Consider the following 19144-nt stretch of genomic DNA (forward strand, 5'->3'; position numbering starts at 1 on the left):
GATTCTTCCTTGTGTACAGGCTTCACTTAGCTACGTCCTTCTGAAAATCTGCATCTTCACTTGTGAAGAAAACAGGTGATTTGGCAGTATCGTCGATTTCTGTTACAGCTACTTCCTGGTAAACGTTTCCTGCCACGGTTTTGGGGTAAATTATAATGCCATGCCAGGTGTCATTTGGTTCTCGCGGTGTTACGAAACATTCATTTCAACTTACTACACACACTGCATTATGGCATACACACAGCTTCACACTCACAACAGCTTTGAAACTGAACATAGGATTAAAAAAATTACTTACAATACGGTAAAAAGTTAGCTAAGCTTGCACATGTAAGGTACTGTACATTCTGGCTTCCGTCCAACAAAGTGTAGAAGCTGTAGTTTGAATTTCATTTTTATTAGACCTGTGCACTGCTCCATCACTTAGAAGTTAAAATTTCCTCTTGATGAGGTATAACATATTTCAATTGAGCCAGAACTTACAATCTGATATTTATGTCAGTTTTTAAGCTTTATGGGGGAGGAAACAGTACATGATCCATCACAGAATCTGCCAGGACAAATTGCTCGTTTGATATTTATTCACAAAACAAACAGAAGAGCAACTTCACGTGATTCCACTGCTTTGCATCATGTAGTTAGAGCATTTCTAATTTAGCGTTGAGTGTACTGAAACCAGACATGCTGTTTCACAAAAACATGGTTCCACTCAAATTCAGTGGGGTTTCTTTTGCTCTTAAACATTCATCAGGCACTTAAAAGCTTCAGTAGACTTGTAAATGCAAACCTCTGACAATTTACTTAGTCCTATCATTTCTGATACCCCAGATATGTGAAAATAAAGCTTTCAGCTCAACAGTTGTCACTGAGAAAGAGATGCGTTAATATAGAACACACAAATGGAATAATTTGTGTTAGCCAAGTAGCCTCTATTAAGAAGTTGAAATTAACCTCTCAGGATCTTTTAAGCATGAAATAATTAGCCAGCTTACAGATGTGGAAGAGAAATATTTGGTATCATAACTAAAGCAGTCTTTTCCTCTGTGAACTGGAACACAATCTCTAATATTTTACTAACGCTTCACAACCCATTCTGCCTCTCCTCTTTTCTCACCCAACAATTCCTTCTAGATATCTCAAGAAATTCTTCCATTGTCTATCCCATAAATGAGAAATACATTATTATGGGAGAGCTCCTAACATAAAAAGTTAATGCCTTAGACTAGCTGTGAAACAAAAATTTTTTGAGATACATTGATGGCTGGGGTGATTTGCAGAAAAAGACTCTACAACTCGAACAGAGTTATAAAGCAGGTATGTTTACTTCTACCATTTGTATATGGCTATCTTTACTCACCAGCAAAATTCCAACTAGTTAGAGCCACCTGTTACTCAAGGCCAAAAGTATAATATTTTGCTGAACTTTGTAATCCTTGGTAGATTTTCACAGTGAACTGCTTTGTTTTGATGAACACAGTAGTCCTTGGTAAAATTCCACAGAACAGTCTGGGCAAGCAGGATTCTTAGCAATACTGAAAAAATACTATAACTTGCTATAAGTAAGTAAACAAGTTGCTAAGCAGTTCTCTATAAGTAAACAAATCTCAAAACAAGTAATCATTTCTCTGTATCAATTCCCCCCTTTCCCTTAAGCAAATTCTTTTGCAGTCAAAAGATGTTTATTATATTTTATTACAGTCTGTAAGGTCCATATTTGGTCTGTCAGTATATTTAAGATTTTGGTAGCTAATGGGGAATAGCTTGTAAATATATCCCACCAGTAGTGTTCTCCATCTGACTTCATTTGTTTATTCTTTTTGCATCATGCTGGACAGTAATTAAATTTTCATGGTGCAAAAGTTTTCTTCCATTCCAATAGGTGTGGGTTGCCAATTTTGGACTAATTTATAATTAGATCTTAACAACTGATAAGTTGTGACAGGAGCAGTATAATTGAAATCACATCCTGTAAGACTAACAAAATTGCAGATACAGAAGGTCAAATGATTACTTCTATCTATTAGAAGGCTATCTACTTGTACAAAATTACATAGGGTTCTTAAACACATTCCATACCCATGTAAATTATAATAGTCTCTGGGGTTTCATTAGGGCAAATCTCGAATTGGCATGTATATATATCAGAACGGTTGCTAAATTCATCCCCAATAGATTCTTTCCCATAATGCCTGTATGTCCAAAATAAGCATCTGACCAAGGCCCTTCCCAAGTACTTTTTAAATTATAGTTCAGCAAAAATTTAAGCACTTATACCCATGTCACCATTTCTGGATGCAAAGCTTTAGCAGTCCCACAGGTGTCGATTTCTATTTTGGCTTAGGGGCCGCCTTCACTTTTAGTGTGGTGTATCCAGGATGTCTGTTCTTTAATCTTGATTGCTGTATGGGAAGTTAAGAACACCTGAAACGGACCCTCCCATTTTGGTTCCAGAGGTGAATCAAGATCTGATATATACATAATCGCCAGGTTTAATGTTTTGTACAGGCCCATCCAGGTGATTCCTAGGACCAATTTCTTTATTTCTCGCAGCTGCTCTTGTAGACTTAACAATATTTCATCTCCAACCCGGGTTGATGTTTCTGCTTGTCTGGGTTTGATTCTGATTCTTAGAAAGCCTAAGGGCAATGCTTGGGGCCAGGACAATTTAGCTTTCTGGCCTACTGTTACTATTTGTTGTTTAATTAAATGATTCATTTTTTCTACTTGACCACTGGCTTGTGGATTATACAGGATATGTAATTGCCAGTCTAATTCCTAAAATTTTACTAAGCTGCTGGACAACTTTTGCTACAAAATGTGATCCCAAATCTGAGGATATTATTGCTGCAAATCCCAAACCTTGGTATTATATATTTCTTGTAACAATACCTTAGTTACTTCTTGGGCTTTATTAGTTCAACAAGGGAATGCTTCTGGCCACATGGAAAAGGTATCTGTTAAAATCAAAAGGTACCAAAATCCCCCTTTTCTTGGGAGTTCAGAAAAATCAATTTGCTATTGTTGCCCTGTGCAATTTCCTTTCCCTATTTGCCCAGGTTGGGTCTTTAGTCCTGTTTTAGGATTATTTTGTAAATAGATTTCACATTGCTGTGTCACCTGCTTGATGGTGGTATAGATTTTGGGCAACCATTTGCTGATGAAGCTATTTATATAAGGCCTCTGCTTCCCAGTGGGATTTTCTGTGTTTTGCTATCGCTATAGCCCATAATAGTGCAGATGGCACTATTATTTTACTTTCGGGAGTCTTTGTTCACTTGCCCTCTTCTCTGTTTCCTTTTAGATCTTCAATAAGTTTTTGATCCTCCCTAGAATACTGAGGCTCACCATCAATTTCTATTTTACCGTCCGGGACCAAAGACTGCACTTGTATTTCACCTTTCTCAGCCGATCTTTTGGCCTCACGATCTGCCACAGTGTTGCCAATTCATGGGTGGAATTTCTTCTTTGGTGAGCTTTGCAATGCATTATAGCCACCTTTTCAGGTAGTTGCACTTCTTCCAGGAGTTTGAGGATTTATTTGGCATGCTTTATATGTTTTCCCCGTGCAGACAAGAGTCGTCCTTCTTCCCACACTGCCCCATGAGCATGGACCACTGCGAAAGCATATTTAGAGTCCATCCATATATTAATTTTCATATCCTTGGCTATTCCAGTGCCTGTGTTAGAGCTATTATTTCGGCCTTTTGTGCTGAGGTATTTGGAGGAAGAACTTTAGATTCTATTATCTGATCTTTGGTGGTTACCATGTATCCTGCCTTGCAGATACCTTGTTGAGTAAAACTGCTCCCTTCTGTATCCCAGGATTCATCAGCGTCCTCTAATGGCTCCTCCTTGAGGTCTGGCCGGCTGGAATAAACTGCTTCGACTGTTTCCAGGCAGTTGTGCATCACTGGTTCTCCTGTAGTTCCACTGAGAAAAGAAGCTGGATTGACAATATCAGTAACCTCTATTTCTATATCATCCTGTTCCACTAGGAGGGGCCTGGTATTTCAGGTACCTTTGAGGTGAAAGCCAGTGTCCTGACCCAATGTGAATTTTCGTGCTTTCTGGATATTTAAAACTACTGCTGCTACTGCCCTCAGGCAGCTAGGCCATCCTTTGCTTGCTTCATCAAGTTGTTCAGAGAAGTATGCCACTGCCCTTCTATCTGGCCCTAAATTTTGGGTCAGGACCCCTAGGGATATTCCCTGTTTCTCATGGGAGAATAACCAGAAAGGCTTAGTGATTTCTGGTTAACCCAAAGCAGGGGCATCCATCAACTTCCTTTTCAGCTGAAGGAAAGCTCTGTCTGCCTTTCCATTCCAAATGAGGGTTTTCAGATTTGATTTTAATAGTTCATAAAGGGGTTTTACCATGAGTCTGTAGTTATATATTTACAGGCGACACCATCCGGTCATTCCTAGGAACGTGCAGAGCTCTGTAGCTGTCTGTGGCCGAGGGGTCTGACAGAAGCCTCTTTCCTTGCACTTCCTAGGGTCCATTGACCAGCTGTGACCTCGTTATTCAAGGTACGTTAGTTGCTACTGGAGCTTTCTGTGGAGATACTCAATAGCCATTAAGTCCCCCCAAAATTTAATAAACTAGTAGTCCATGTAATGCACATTTCTTTAGTCTCTGCGGCTATTAATTGATCATCTACATACTGCAGGACTTCCCCGATTTCATGTAGTCACTCCCATTGCTCCAGATCTCTAGCTACTTGGTTTCCAAAAAAAGAGTGGGGGTATTTTTAAATCCCTGGGGTAGCACAGTCCATGTTAATTGCATCTTCCTTCTGGATTCTGTGTTTTCTTATTCAAATGCAAACAATAACTGAGTTTTGGAGCTCAAAGGCAAGCAAAGGAAGGTCCAGTACAGTGAACCTCATCCCAGTAAAGATTTTGGTGAATTTGGCATATATAAAAAATTGTGTACTAATTGCTTTCCTAATTTGAATTTTAAAGGTTACAGAAAATACGCCTTTTCACTTTGACCAGTAGCTCCCTTTACCATTATAAAATCATCATTCTAAGGGTGTTAAAAGCTTCATTTAAAACAAAAAAAAAAATGTTGCTCCGGTATTAACCAAAAATTCTATATCATGCTGTTGATTCCTTAGCTTTATTACAACCAGTGGATCCGCTAGGGTAGACTCCCCAGGTCCCTGTCAGTCATCATCTTTAACATGGGCTTGTATTCTGTCTTTTTCCCTCTGCTTCTCTGGGCACTCATTTTGCCAGTGTCCTTTCTGCTTACACCATGCACACTGGCCCCTTCCTAAAGGCTGCTTGGGTCTTACACTCTTAAATCCCCTGCTTTCTGGGCATGATGCCACTAATGTCAGCTTTTCCTTCCTCCAGTCTTCCACTCTATTGCTAAATACTCTCCATACTACATTCAACAAGGTCTCCAAATCCCTATTCTCTGGCGGCTCCAGCTTCTGCAACTTCTTTCGAATATCCCGTGCTGATTGTCCTATCAATAACAACACTAACTGTTGTATTCCCACCTCTGATCCTGGATCTAAGGGTGTGTGCCGCCTCATGGTATCCCGCAGCTTATCCATGAATTCTGAGGGAGTACCTTTAGGTCCCTGCCGAACAGCAGATAGGGCCGACCAGTTAATTGCTTTCGGTATAGCCTGCTCCATGCTCCTTACAATCTAGTCTCGATATGCATTTAGCAACCTCATACGGGCTCCTCTGTTAGGGTCCCAGTATGGATCCTGTAAGGGGAAGTGATCTTTCTAACTTCATCTGTACCCCTAGAGTGATCGGTAGCCAGATCCTGGGCTGGTTTTGATATTAATTGCTTTTCAGTTTCTGTTGTGTGATCCAATAATAATTGTATATCACTCCAATCCAGATCGCGTTGTTTCATCAGAAACTGAAAATGGCTAGTCACTCTAACAGGGTCACTTTGGTACCCCTTCGCTACACTTTTCCAAGTTGCAAGATCAAAGGAAGCGAACAGGACTTTCATTCTGACAGGGCCCCATCCAGCCCTACGGCCTCTCTCAGAGGAGCCGGCACCACCGCCGCTTCTGCGATACGGGGCTGTGAGGGGGGAGCCTGGCTCTGGCTCCTCCAAACTTTCACCCTCCTCCTGACGGCTTCCTACAGGTGGTTTATAGTACTCTGGTAAATCCTTTATTTCAGCCCCTTTCTTTTTCCCTTACTTCTCATTTTCTCTTTCCGGCCAGCACTAGTGGATCTCATGGGGGTGTCAGGCCACGGTCTATCTGATCTTCAAGATGGTCTCAGAGGGTGAAAAACACGTCTGCATAGGAGACTTTATCCCACTTTCCTTCCCTCCTTAAAAACAGCATCAATTGCAGCAGGGTGTTAATAATTCAAGGTCCCATAAAGGGGGCATTTCTTCCCCTCATTCAATTTATATAGGGGCCACCACTGATTGCAATACTTCGTTGGGGTCTTTTTTATTCACACTTGTGCCTGGAGGTCCCCCTATCTCCTTCTAGTGTTTTACAGTGCAGCCCAGGGGGCTCTTTTTTCTCATTTTCACTATTCCCCAACTCTGACCACTTTCCATCTCGTCTACTTGACCTTAACACACTACCCGATTAAGCTGACAATATCCCCCTCAGGCAGATGGTACAGAGGTGCCCTCTCCCCACAGAGTACGCACCTAAATTCAAGACAACAATTAACACAGAATTACTGCCTCCCGCTAGAGATACTTCACCTGTGCCACTTAAAACACTGAGCATGATTAAACAGGCAGCACCCACGACCCAGCGGGCGGGCACTAGGGCTCTGCACTAAGGAATGTTCACTTGTCCTGCACTATCCCCCGTACAGAGTCTGCCCTGCTCTCCGTTCTTCCCCGGCCGCTTCCCTGGCGGGATAACGGAACCGTGGGTCAGAGAACTCCACAGCTGCAGCTGGGCTGCGTCTCACACACGCAAAACAATCACACAACCACACAAAGAGGCCCCTTACACTTATTACTCGCACAACATAAAATGACAAATATTACAAACATCAAAACACCAATTACAACAATTGCTAAATCATAAAATACATAAATCAAAGCCAAAAGCATAAATCATATACCATGAATCGTTTGCCATTTATCAATTATCAAAAATCCACACCTGATCATTATCGACTGAATTATTATAAATGGTACCAGATTTTACATTTGATGGTAACATGGCAATGCCACACCACTCCTGCCACACCGTACTAGGAGTACCCAAGTTGACCCAGGATACCAAAGTGGTCAGAGTGTCGAAACCACTGTGTCACCACAGGTCCACAACTCACTACTTGGGGACTCACACCCCAACCCCAGGGGGAGCACAACAGCTCTTTACCTCGCGTACGACGTCTCCTTACGACTTACAGGTCTTCCCTTTCTCCAACATACCTGATCCGCAGCCAATGGATGGTCCTTGTCTGTCCCTGCGAAGATCGGAAGAGCGAGGGACGGTCTCCGAGAAAGAAGCCTCGGGGCGCACCCAGAGCGTCCCCCTCTCAGCCGGTCCTGCAGCCAGACAGAGAGGGTCCCATCTGGGGTGCCAACTGATTTGTGGAAAAAGACTCTATAACTCGAACACAGTTATACAGCAGGGATGTTTACTCCAGCACCGGGGTGCAAGGGGATCTCTCCACAAAGCTTGCACACCCACCACACATTTTACATAACACAAACATACATATTCAAGAGTAGGGCTGGGTTAGTTAGAAAGGCTGATGTCAACAGTTTATGTCATCTTTGCACCTGCCCATTGCCTCCTGGTGGTCGTCTTCAGGGATCTTTGGGAGGAAGGCTCGTAGTCTTTCTCACTTTGTTTTTTCCCCGGAGCATGTGCAGATTCTCTTGGCCAATTTCTTGAATAACATGAGTGTTTTTCAGAGAGTTTACTTTCTATCTTATCTAAGAGAACCAATAGAACTTCTACCATTTGTATGTGGCTATCTTTACTCATCAGCAGAATTCCAACTAGTTAGAGCCACCTGTTACTCAAGGCCAAAAGTATAATATTTTGCTGAACTTTGTAATCCTTGGTAGATTTTCACAGTGAACTGCTTTATTTTGATGAACACAGTAGTCCTTGGTAAAATTCCACAGAACAGTCTGGGCAAGCAGGATTCTTAGCAATACTGAAAAAAATACTGTAACTTGCTATAAGTAAGTAAGTTGCTAAGCAGTTTTCTATAAGTAAATAAATCTCAAAACAAGTAATCATTTCTCTGTATCAGAGGTTCTGGTGAATTATCTAGTTGTTTACAATTGCTGGGATTTCCCCCAGTAGTAAAACACTGGCAACGTGCATGAACACAAGAAACTATTCATGAGGCACATTCATCCTTTATGCAGTTAAATGAAGTTTGCAGTCACAAAAAGATGTGGCTGTTTTACAGTATGTTTAAATTACACAACAGTAATCAAAACCATCTCTCATACTTTGCTCTGTTTCAGAACAATCTCTGCTTGCAAAGCAGATCAGTCTCTGTAGCACAGACAGCAGGACTCACACAGACTTTTCATTCAGAAGGCCAGAGAAAGAATCACAGAGACCAAATATCTTTTGCTTAGACATTGTGCTTACAGACAGTTATTTTACCTCACTTCAAAGGACTATGAAAACTACTTTCTCTAAAATTCTGTTCCATTTATTACTCTTCTTTTCAGAAAACAGTCTTATTAGCTTAATCCTTAAAGTAAATTTTTCAGGTTTTGATTTTTTCTATGAGTATCAACACAGGAAAACTGTCTAAATTGTTTAAGCAAAGGATGTATTTGCTACAGGTGCACTTGATCAACATCCCACTTCTTCCCCAACAAGTGAAGGAGTGCAACTAATTTTCTTGCAACTACTATACAGAAGGAGAAAGTACAGATTCTGCTCTGTGTGCTAACAAGTAGGTGAAGGAGCTGCTCTGATTTAAAAACTATATAGGCTCTGCTGTGACAGTCTTGAACTGGGGAAGAAAAACAGCCCTTACTGCTTCAGTATTTAGGTCCACATTTTCTCATTTGCAAAGCAGATCCATTGCTTTGAGAGACTGGCTAGAATTACCTGGAACAAACATCATTTCAGCAGAGGATCTGTTTGTTAGCTGATAAAACAGTCACAATGTCTTAATTAAAAATACCACATGATTTTATCAACACATTTCTGCCTCAAGGGGCCCAGTTCTATTTTATTTTTCAGTAACACATTCCTATCTCCGACTTAAGGATGAGCAGCATCCAATTTCTTCAGTACTGGTCTACATAGCACACAGCAAGTCAACAAATATTTTTTCCATAGTTACAGTTTGCAAAGATGTGAGAGTTCACTCCAGTCATCCACTGACCCTGAACAAGGCAGAAAATACAAAACATCAAAAAATGTGACAACGACCTTTGCTATTAGGGAACCCAGACAACCTGGTGCAACTTTCGTCCCTATTGATCTGAAAAGAATGCTGTTTGCCCGCTGCTCATACTGATCATCCACAACTTACTTGCTACTCTGTTTAGCCAGAGGGCTAAGGCAGTGCTACTGGCAGGTTCAGAGCATACCCTGAAACAAAAATCAGATAGTACAGCTCAAGGTCTGAGGTTACAGCACCAATGATACACCTGTAACATGGAAGGCATGGTAAGAGACAATTGTAGAAATCATTAATAATTTATCACGGCTCTATTTCAAATGCTGACATTTTCCATTACTTGAATTATGCCTATTATTACGAGATCATTATGAGACCTATCACACAGGCATCACTTTGTTAACTTTGAAACAAAAGCTGCCAGACAATATACAAAGTTACACAAGCGAGGGAAGTACACAATGATTTCACAGACTATTTGGAACTGGGCACCTGACTTTAATTTCTGACTTTGAAAACCTCTCTCCGAATCACTTACCATATTTCAGTAAGATCCAGCAGCAGTTCTCCCCTATGCCTCATGCTTTTCTTTAGTCAGCCAAAGCCCACGGAGCTGCACTGCAAGCTTGAAGACCAGTATGCCAGCCTCACGTCCCGTTTCTCTCACCTGGTTTTTATGTACCATTTCTCACCAATTAAAAATCCCAGTGATTCCTTGTCACACACCACACCTGAGTTAGTACGTCCACACATTATTTTGGCAGCATTATATTGGCACAGATTAGCTGTTGAACCCTCCGGATGATGTACTGCACTTCAAGAAGGGCGGAGTATAACTGGTGAAAGGCTACAGGAAGTCCAAGAGGGTGCTCAGCGATCTACAGAAGTTTGACTTCAAAGTATAAATTGAAAGACAGCTGCTTAGCCTGAAAAGGGAAATACTGAAGAGGGCTGAATTTGTTTTAAAATTGCATTTTGTTTTGGCTTTTTCCAAGTGAAACAGAAGAATCTTGGTAGAGTGATTCTCACATGCTGCAGAAACACACGCAGTGTTCCTCCCACCGTAAGAGGAGTAGAAAAATACCCTTATCTATATGTTAGAGTGACCGAGGTCACAGGAGAATCTGTACTTTTCCACAGATGAAAAGGAACAGGCCAGGTGCTTTGTGCCTCCTGTGCAGCAGGAGCGTGCAGTTGCCTGGTAACTTGTTCTGAGCTATTTGCGTACTGATCGCACACACACGTAGGAATACAAAGCTGACCGCTTAGGTTTATCAACCAGAACAGTTTGCAGCAACACAGTGATTCAGGAAGTTTAACAATTAATTTAGGTATGTGCTTATATGGTTTGGTGAACAGAACTTTTATAAATTAAAAGAAAACAAAAGTTATTTACATGTGACTTCAGAGCATACAAAAGGCATAGTCCACAAACCAAATATTAATTATTAGCAATATATACCTTTTCATAGGGCATCAGTTAAGGTCCACAAGCATAAACTAACAGACTGTTATGATTTGAAAATTTTACAAGAGTTCTAATAGTGTACCCAAAACTGAGGTGTTTCAGTGTTTGAGCCAGACTCGCTGTCTTCCATAAACATGTATTTTAGTTCCAATACAGGATAAAAACGATCTATAAATTTCCTCTTGTCAAAATTAAACTGTTCCCAGGATACTGTTCACTTGTATTTAAGATATTAAATTGTGCAAATAAGAAGTAACTGTAACCAATCCCTCCCACCCAGTTCCAAGCCATGACCATACACAGTCCTTGGATCAGGCTACACAAGATCCTGTTTCATTCCAGCCACATCATTAGCATAAGCTCTGCAAACTCATTTAAATCAACAGGTTTTTCAGGCAAAAAAGCAGAATCCAACAGCAGGTAAACCACATGTCTTACAACTGACATCACTGAGAACAGGACCGTTATTGTCCTTAAGAACTTGAGAGGCTGCAAGAAACCAGTGAAGTTATGAGCATGGATTGTGTAACATCGCTATCAGTGTAATTTCCAGATCCAGGATCCAGCCTCCTGGTAAGATCATCTGATACACTTTTGATTTCAGATGACAAGTCACCACAACACTACATTAGGCAGAATATAGAATCTTATCATCAGATTCTCAGCTAGTTTAAGTCCATGTTTTCTGCTGAAGTCAATGAAACCAAACACACCACACAAGAAATCTTTCAGTGTGCCTCAGACCCAGAAAAGTATCTGGAAAAAAGTCCATAATTTTGAATACAAATTCTCTCTATTTCCCATGATCTCTCAACACTGAGCATTTACTTCCAATATATTTCTTATTTAACACTAAATTTTAATTTAAAAGGGGCAATAGATAAATAAGATTTTCATAGCTACTTATGAAAACGAATAAGCAAATACATTTGCTCCAAAATGTAAATTGCTTTTTAATTTAAAGACTATAAAAGGCTATTACAGACTATTTAACAACTATCAAAGCTCTAGAAAATACAATAGGTACATTTACCTACTAACATAGAAAAGGACAGACAAACTTCAGGAGGTGTCCAAAGGTGCAGAGGATAGGTTAAGGCAGAAAAATAAAAAAACCCTGTCGGTCCTACAGAAAAGGGGAGTGAGCAGCCCATAACATTGGCAGACAACAGACTTCTTAACCCCACTTCCTCCACCCATTCTTTTTCCTTTCTTTTTCTTTTTTTTTTTTGGAAGGAAGTAATCTTCCCATTGTGAAACATATTGTCAGGGATTTAATGGAGGCTGAAAGTTTAAATGAGTTTAAGAGAGGATCAGCCAAATTCTAAGACATGTTGCCAACACAACCGCTATAGAAAAGGATCTGCATCATGTTGAAAAGCAAACAGCTATTTTGATAACGACACATAATATTCACTAAATTTGTCTTCTGCCCTGTTGTATAGTTACTCCTGTTGAGAAGAGTCACTGCTGTGCAAGAAATGCAACTTGCAGCACTTTTTTTTTTTTGTGCTTTGAGAGAACCATGGCCCATGAGCTCACGGCCATGAAGTCTCACAACTGACATGTTTCAGCTGAACACCAACAAGTTCTGAGGCAGACGGCTGACTGCTGTCAATGCTCACACCTGATGTAGGAGCATATGATAAACTTTACGAATTTGCCTTTAATGGATGCTCCAAATATTTTAAAGTAATTCCTGAAGTAGGTTACTAGTTTGATTATCCTTCATAGAAAATCCTCCTTCAAATGCAGGTTTCTGTTCTTTTCAGATCTAACGTATGAGCAGGAGTCAAACCTGCACAACCACCGAACTCAGTGCAAATTTTTCAATAAACCTTAGCAGCATCAGAAATTGTCCTCAAGCATCTTTTATAAAGCAAATGCTTCATTCTCTGAAACTTTTGGGTTTTTAGCAAACATTAGTAATGCTGCACCAGACTCTCACTCAGTCACACCTGTTCTTCCCAAGACTGCGATGCAAGGTAGTACTTTAAAAATCACCGTCGTAACTGTGTACTTGATACAGGTTTTCCCCTTTTTAAAGGCTGACAATAGGGAAAAGCTGTAAGTACTACACACCCAGACAAACTTGCTTGTTCTTGCCAAAGAGAAAAAGATAAAACATTATTAAAAAATAAAGACTGTTGCCTACCTTTAAAGTATCCATAAAGCTATGAACATGAACTGTATGATGGCTTGTAGGCATCAATATCTGAACACAGACATGCAAAATGTCCATCAATTGAATTCTAAACTCTGACTTAATTGCTGGGCAACTCAAGGAAAAAAAAAAAAGCAAGCTATTAAAAGCCAACAGCAAGCCAGAAATCTCTTTCCATTTCATATGGTAAAATAATACAGCAAATCCTGAAAAAAAAAAAAAAAAAAATTAGACAGGGAAAGCCTCTATAATTCTAGGGCAAGCAATAAAACATTTAGTGCTTTGATTACTTTTGAAATTTATTTCATCACAATAGTTAGCCAAACATGGAAACATTTGCAACAGCCATGCCTGTGTCAGTTTAAAATCCTGGTAACGCTGAAATACAGGTCAGCAATAACTAAGGATGTGGGGAGGGCACTGTAGGTATTACTATTTTCATACATATTTACACACATACATAGACTCCACAATACCAAAACAGCTCTCTTAACTATGTCTGCAAGTAAACTGAAATAGCAGGCAGAAATGAACCATGCTCATACTAAGGCAGCAAGGAATGTAGTAAACTCAAGATCACTGCAACCAGTGCCACCTTAAAGAAGAAAAAACCAAAAAATCTCAACCCAAAAACCTGAGAAGAACCACTACTGTGCATGTCATAAGCATGCAGTTATTTTAACCTGATGACTACCCTGCTCTAAACTTTAAGCATTGTTAAATTTTTCCTATTTTTAAAGCCTAAGGTTATTATTTTAAATGACCTACTTGTAGTGGCACCATAAGTAGCCTTCTGGAGAACACCACTGTGTCCACAACTCCTACAGGACAGCGCAGGATGATTCAACACTAGATTTCTAGGGGAAGAAAAACAAAGAAACACCAGCACTCATTTACTCAACTGAAAAGCTTATTACCTGCACTTCCAAAGCAACAGGCCACAGGAATACTGAACACAAAACAAACCAGACCCATCTGGAATACTTTGTATTCTCAACTGAAAGTTAAAAATCTTTCCTTTTATATTATAAAGGATTAACAGCGTTCGGATGCAAAGAAACTGTTTTTAGAGTGATGACCGCAGACCTCCACGTTATCAATTAAAACGCCTTCCTAAAAATAAGTCTTAGCACCTCCTCTAGAGGGAGTGAAAAAAAAAAAAAACACAACAAACAAGCCAACCAGAGAAGGAGGAAGTCAAGCAATACCAAGGGTTTTTTCTCAGAGATAACAAAATCCTGAGAGAACAAGATGTTTGTGCTGTCAGAACAAAAATCCAAAAAGAAACAAAATAGTTTACCTTTCCCTTTGAAAAGCTGCTTTGGAGTCAAGATCTGCTCATTTTCTCTCCCAAGCATGAAACCTCTCTTCAATTTAAGACTGTTTTTGAAATACTGAGTGAAACAGAAATTAAGTGCACACACTGGAACATGTACAGAATCTTATTCAAGAAAACCCTCAACACAATCGTACCACACTGGCTAGAAATCAGAAATCTTTTAAAGTGTTCTGATGAAAAGGCAACTTATTTCTAACAATTAAAGCGTTTGCGGCCAAAACCAACAAATGATGTTCTAATCAAATGTAAGTTTAAAAAAAATATTTTTCTTAATTGATGTATTAAAAAAAAGCTGGAGAAGGAAACAGGGACAGAAATTAAAATCCATTCAGGAAGCCAATGGTATAGACTGTCACCACGCAATCTAAAGATGACAACTGCAGATCATCTATTCAGAACAAGCGAGTCAAAAGTCACACACTCCCTGGCAGAAGGGAGGGCATCCCTCTCCCCTTTAAGAGGCTAAAGCAAGAAGTTCTCGCAGTGTTTTGAGCTAAGACCCAGCTAGCAGAAGGCAGCTTTTCTGTCAGGGCAAGGCAAAAGGATCTAGTACAGCAACCTCCTTGCAGTCTCTTAATCCTGACCCCCCCTTCTTCAACTCTTCTTTCTTCTTCTGGTGACAGAAAGGCAAAGCACGCCCTGTCCCTGTGATCCTGCGCTGTCCCCTGCCTGTCCCTGTGGGAACAGCAGGCACCTGCGATTCCTCTCCAAAGCCATTTACACACAGAAATCAGTTGAGAAGTGTATTGCAGAAGAATAAGCTGCAGTGGAGGTGATTTAGAATCAAGCTATTTTTTGCCCATCGTGACAAATCAAAAACAGCAATTCCTTACTTTACAGAAGTTGCCCCAAACAGTCACTTCCAATATCTCTCAAGTTTTTATATCACAGAACTGATGCAGCCAGAAGAGCACCGACTCTAAAACGACGATTCCGCACCCCGCAGACTGGCAGGGGCAGGCAGGGGCAGGCAGGGGCAGGCAGGGGCAGGCAGGGGCAGGCAGGGGCAGGCAGGGGCAGGCAGGGGCAGGCAGGGGCAGGCAGGGGATGATTTCAGAGCACACAGCACCACTTGGTGGTGAAAGCCAGCAGAGTCACTGCTGACACCAAGGAGTTTAACACCAGCCTTTTCTTTAGTTTGGGTTTTTGGGGTTTTACCCCCTGAACATGACTAGGTCTGGTCTGCCTGTCCTCGTCTGCCAAATACCGTTACAGTGCTTTTACTGTGAGAAACTCTCAGGCAAAAGAAATCGAAGGGAGCTGAACCTCAAGGGCAGCAGAACCAAAGGCTACTGAGTATCAAACAGAAACTTCAAGACTGATCCAGCGCTCTGTCCCATAGTTTCTGGTGCCACAACCTGAAGCAGTGTTTAAACAACTGATCCAGCTTAGTACCTGCCTGTACTCCAAAGAACTGCAATCTCTGGGCTCACGACCTGTATTTTATACAGGCTTGGGCCATAACCAAATGCAACAGATGCAGAAAAACTGAAGACTGACAGCAACTGAAACATAACTATTATTTTTCCATCAAGCAGTTACAAAACTAACTTGTGCATTTGCATAACAGAACACAGTAGCTAACAAAAAGAGAGCCTTTTATTCAGAACTGACAAGCGCGTCTCTACAAGGAAGTCACAATGATTTCAACTGACAAAATCAGTGTTATTAGCAATGCACCTTTCCTGAAGAGGAAATCCTTGTCTTTAACCAAATGTCAACCACAAGAGCGTGTAAACAAACCAAATAAACAAAAAACCCACGCCCCAAGAGCTCTGTTTAGATTATACATATATATGAGACACATCTTCATAGATGACAACTGCATCAATTTATACTTCAGGTCCTTCTCCTCCTGGAATCAGCTAAAAAAGAGTAAGACAGTTTTGTGTTAGTGCCATAGATTTTGAGTTTTACAAACCCATATGTGACAGTTCTTGCTTTACAACACTTTAACAGATGGAGACTTCATGGTAGATCACAAAAGTGGTTTTTAGATTCAGTATTATCTTACTCTCCCAACAGAAGTCAGTTACTGCCAGAGAAGAAAATGTCAAAAAGAATCTCCAAAACACAAAGAACATTTAGCAAAACACAAAGGAGTTCCTAGGTAACACACATTCTGGTTTTTGTCTTTGCTATTCACTTCTAGAAACACTGCAGCTCGTTTTTAAAAGGACAAAGAACACGCTTCCTTTCATGAAAAATTTATCCAGTTGCCAATTCTTCCCCAGACTTCTCACTACACTGGGAAGTTGGTTTCCTCTTTCCAACCTCTACCGTTAAGCAGAGCCCAAAACTTACAAAAGAGCCTGAGCCCCTCTACAGGCAGCAGGGAGTAAGTCAGCATAGCATTCTCCTGTGAAGAAAGTAAAGAACTGAACAACAGAAGAAATACAAAAGGACAAACCTCAATAATGGAAAAAAGAGGAGGGTAACCATTCCTTTTACTGATATACTCTTAATGATTAGCCAAGCACTTCTAAAGACAAAGAGCTGTGCTGCTTTTGGGACCAAAGTAAGGAAAAATCTAAATCACAGCCTTCCTGATGTGGGAAGATGTGTGCCCAAAAGAGACACAAGATCTAATACAGAAACATCTCTATGTCTTGCTGAAAATTCACACTCTAAGAATCACCAGCTTCTGCTTCAAGGGCAGCATACCACCAGCTTAGCTGGACGGTAGCAATTTTACCCCATACAAGAAGTCAGAACACACACTGTCCTTTAAGGATGCAGCACTGTCATTTCTAAGCCTTCTTCTGCTTTGGTTAAGTCAAGACGACGCTTGCTCAGACACAGTGAGGAGGTGCAAGGTAGGTAAGACAGCAAAATGATTACTCCCCATTCACACAGAGCCAACTTTGGCTCAAGTCCATCTTCCTCTTGTCTCTTCACAAAATTAGGAATGCCCTTCTGTAGGAAGGCCGGACTTTGTAGCCATCTATGCAGATGAGCAAAAAACCACCGTGGGTCTGCTTTTGTGGTACTTAGGAAATTGCAGAGTTCAGCTGAGGGATGCATAATCACAGTATTTCATAACTGTTTCAGTACTGATCTACATACATCAGCGCATGATAAACTCAAAGCCACAGTGCTTCTGGTCTGGTATAATCCAACAGATCTCCAGGGCTTTTTTCAGAGCATGTCAAGGTATACAGCTCTCCAGGCATCACAGGATATCATAACCGCCAAATGACTCAATGAGCTTCTAAGCAGCCAAACTGCTGCAAACACATTTATATAGACAGTAATGGATTAAATGTAGATGTATTCCACCTGCATACGTATGCATGCAAACACTTAGGAGTTAAAAGCCACTGTATGAATTGGCCTACAGCGTGGATAACAAAAGCACTGATTCCCTTGCACACCTGAAGACCAGGGAAACATTCACCAAAATAAAATTAGGGCCATGCTCTTTTTATTTTACTTTATTTAAACTGTAACACGTACCAGGTAAGGCAGTATGATCACTTTTCCAGCATCATTCATGCACACATACGCCCTGGAATCTACTTGAAAGCACCTTATGTAATGGAACTGTCTGGAAAGCTCAGCTTAAAGTAGCTGAACTCGAATTACTGATCAACTTGCAGGTACGGAAAATAAATGCATGCAGCCTTTTAACAATGGCATACCACTGTTATGTTATTTCCATTTAGCAAAATCTGGTCCAGCTTTGTGATTTTTCTGCCCTCAGGTGTAATCTCACTGAAGCAGCACTGGAAAAAATTAAGAACACAAAAGCAAGGACAGTGATTCCAGTTTTGATTACAGAACTGACATAAATGTCTGTATTAAGATGACAGTTGTTGAAACTAACAAATAAATTAGCTACACTGCAGCATAATCTTGATAAATTGACTCCCTGGGCAAAAAAAACCTGCCCAGCAACTAAAAACATCCATTGTGCTTTTCTGCTCAGTACATAAAGACTCACCCTCTGAATCTGGCAATTACTGAATACCTGCTCCAAACAGGTTTTGAGTAGCAACACAGCATGACAAAGTAATACTTCCCCTGAAGTCTGCTAACTTTAAAATCTTTGCCTAGGCCTCACAGAAATGTAAAAATAAATGAACTCCTGGGAAGTTCCACAACCCAGGCAAAATTAAGACTGCAAATTAGGAACCTGATTACAAGTATAAATCATGCACCACCTACTCTATGACATGCCTGTCCTTGAACAGATCACCCTCTAGAGTCTAAATCCAAGGTGCAAACTATTCAGCTGGCAAATATTCCTGAAATATAAAACCACTGAGCTGCTAAATCTTACACAGTATTTTTCCTCAGGACACCAAACAAACAGCAACAAGATGCAGAAATAATCATTAGAACGCTGCAATGTCTTCTAACGCCATATCTGAAAATCCAGTTTCAAGGAAAAGAAGGCCCAGAATTTTAAATTCAGAACATTTCCTTTTATACTGAACTGTGATTTTATCTGTAAAATCAAAATACCAGAATAATTCAAGTGATCCCTGCAAAAAGGTTTCAGCCAGTGCACTCAAACCTCTCAAAAGCAATACGGGAACTCAGCCAAAGCACGAAGCAGACAGTCTTAAACATTTCCACCGGAGGAGACTGACAGAGTCATCAAATCCTAGAAGCGTTCTAACAAGTTATCCCTCTGCATCACAGCCTGAACGCGTGAGCCCAGGCATGTCTCCACCAGTAATGTGAGTAACAAAACTGAAAGGTACACGAGCTTGTTTTACAGAACAGACGTTTTCCCAACAAAGCCTCCCGGCTTTTAACCAGCGCCCCAGCCCCGGTACTGCTGCAGGGGCACACTCCCGAGACGGGGCCTGGCCGGTAAC

At 40.7% G+C, this 19144-nt stretch overlaps 1 long non-coding RNA gene across 1 annotated transcript; it reads right to left on the reverse strand.

Annotated features, from left to right (window-relative positions):
* Window positions 1-11726: 11726 nt before the first annotated feature.
* On the reverse strand, window positions 11727-14872 carry LOC141957185 (uncharacterized). Its single transcript, XR_012633082.1, has 3 exons — window positions 14280-14872; window positions 13748-13836; window positions 11727-13185 (listed from the first exon to the last, which is right to left on the reverse strand). It is a non-coding gene; the product is annotated as an uncharacterized LOC141957185 (long non-coding RNA).
* Window positions 14873-19144: the final 4272 nt, after the last annotated feature.

Source organism: Athene noctua, chromosome 2, assembly GCF_965140245.1.
Source record: "Athene noctua chromosome 2, bAthNoc1.hap1.1, whole genome shotgun sequence".
In the NCBI taxonomy this organism is placed as follows: Eukaryota; Metazoa; Chordata; class Aves; order Strigiformes; family Strigidae; genus Athene; species Athene noctua.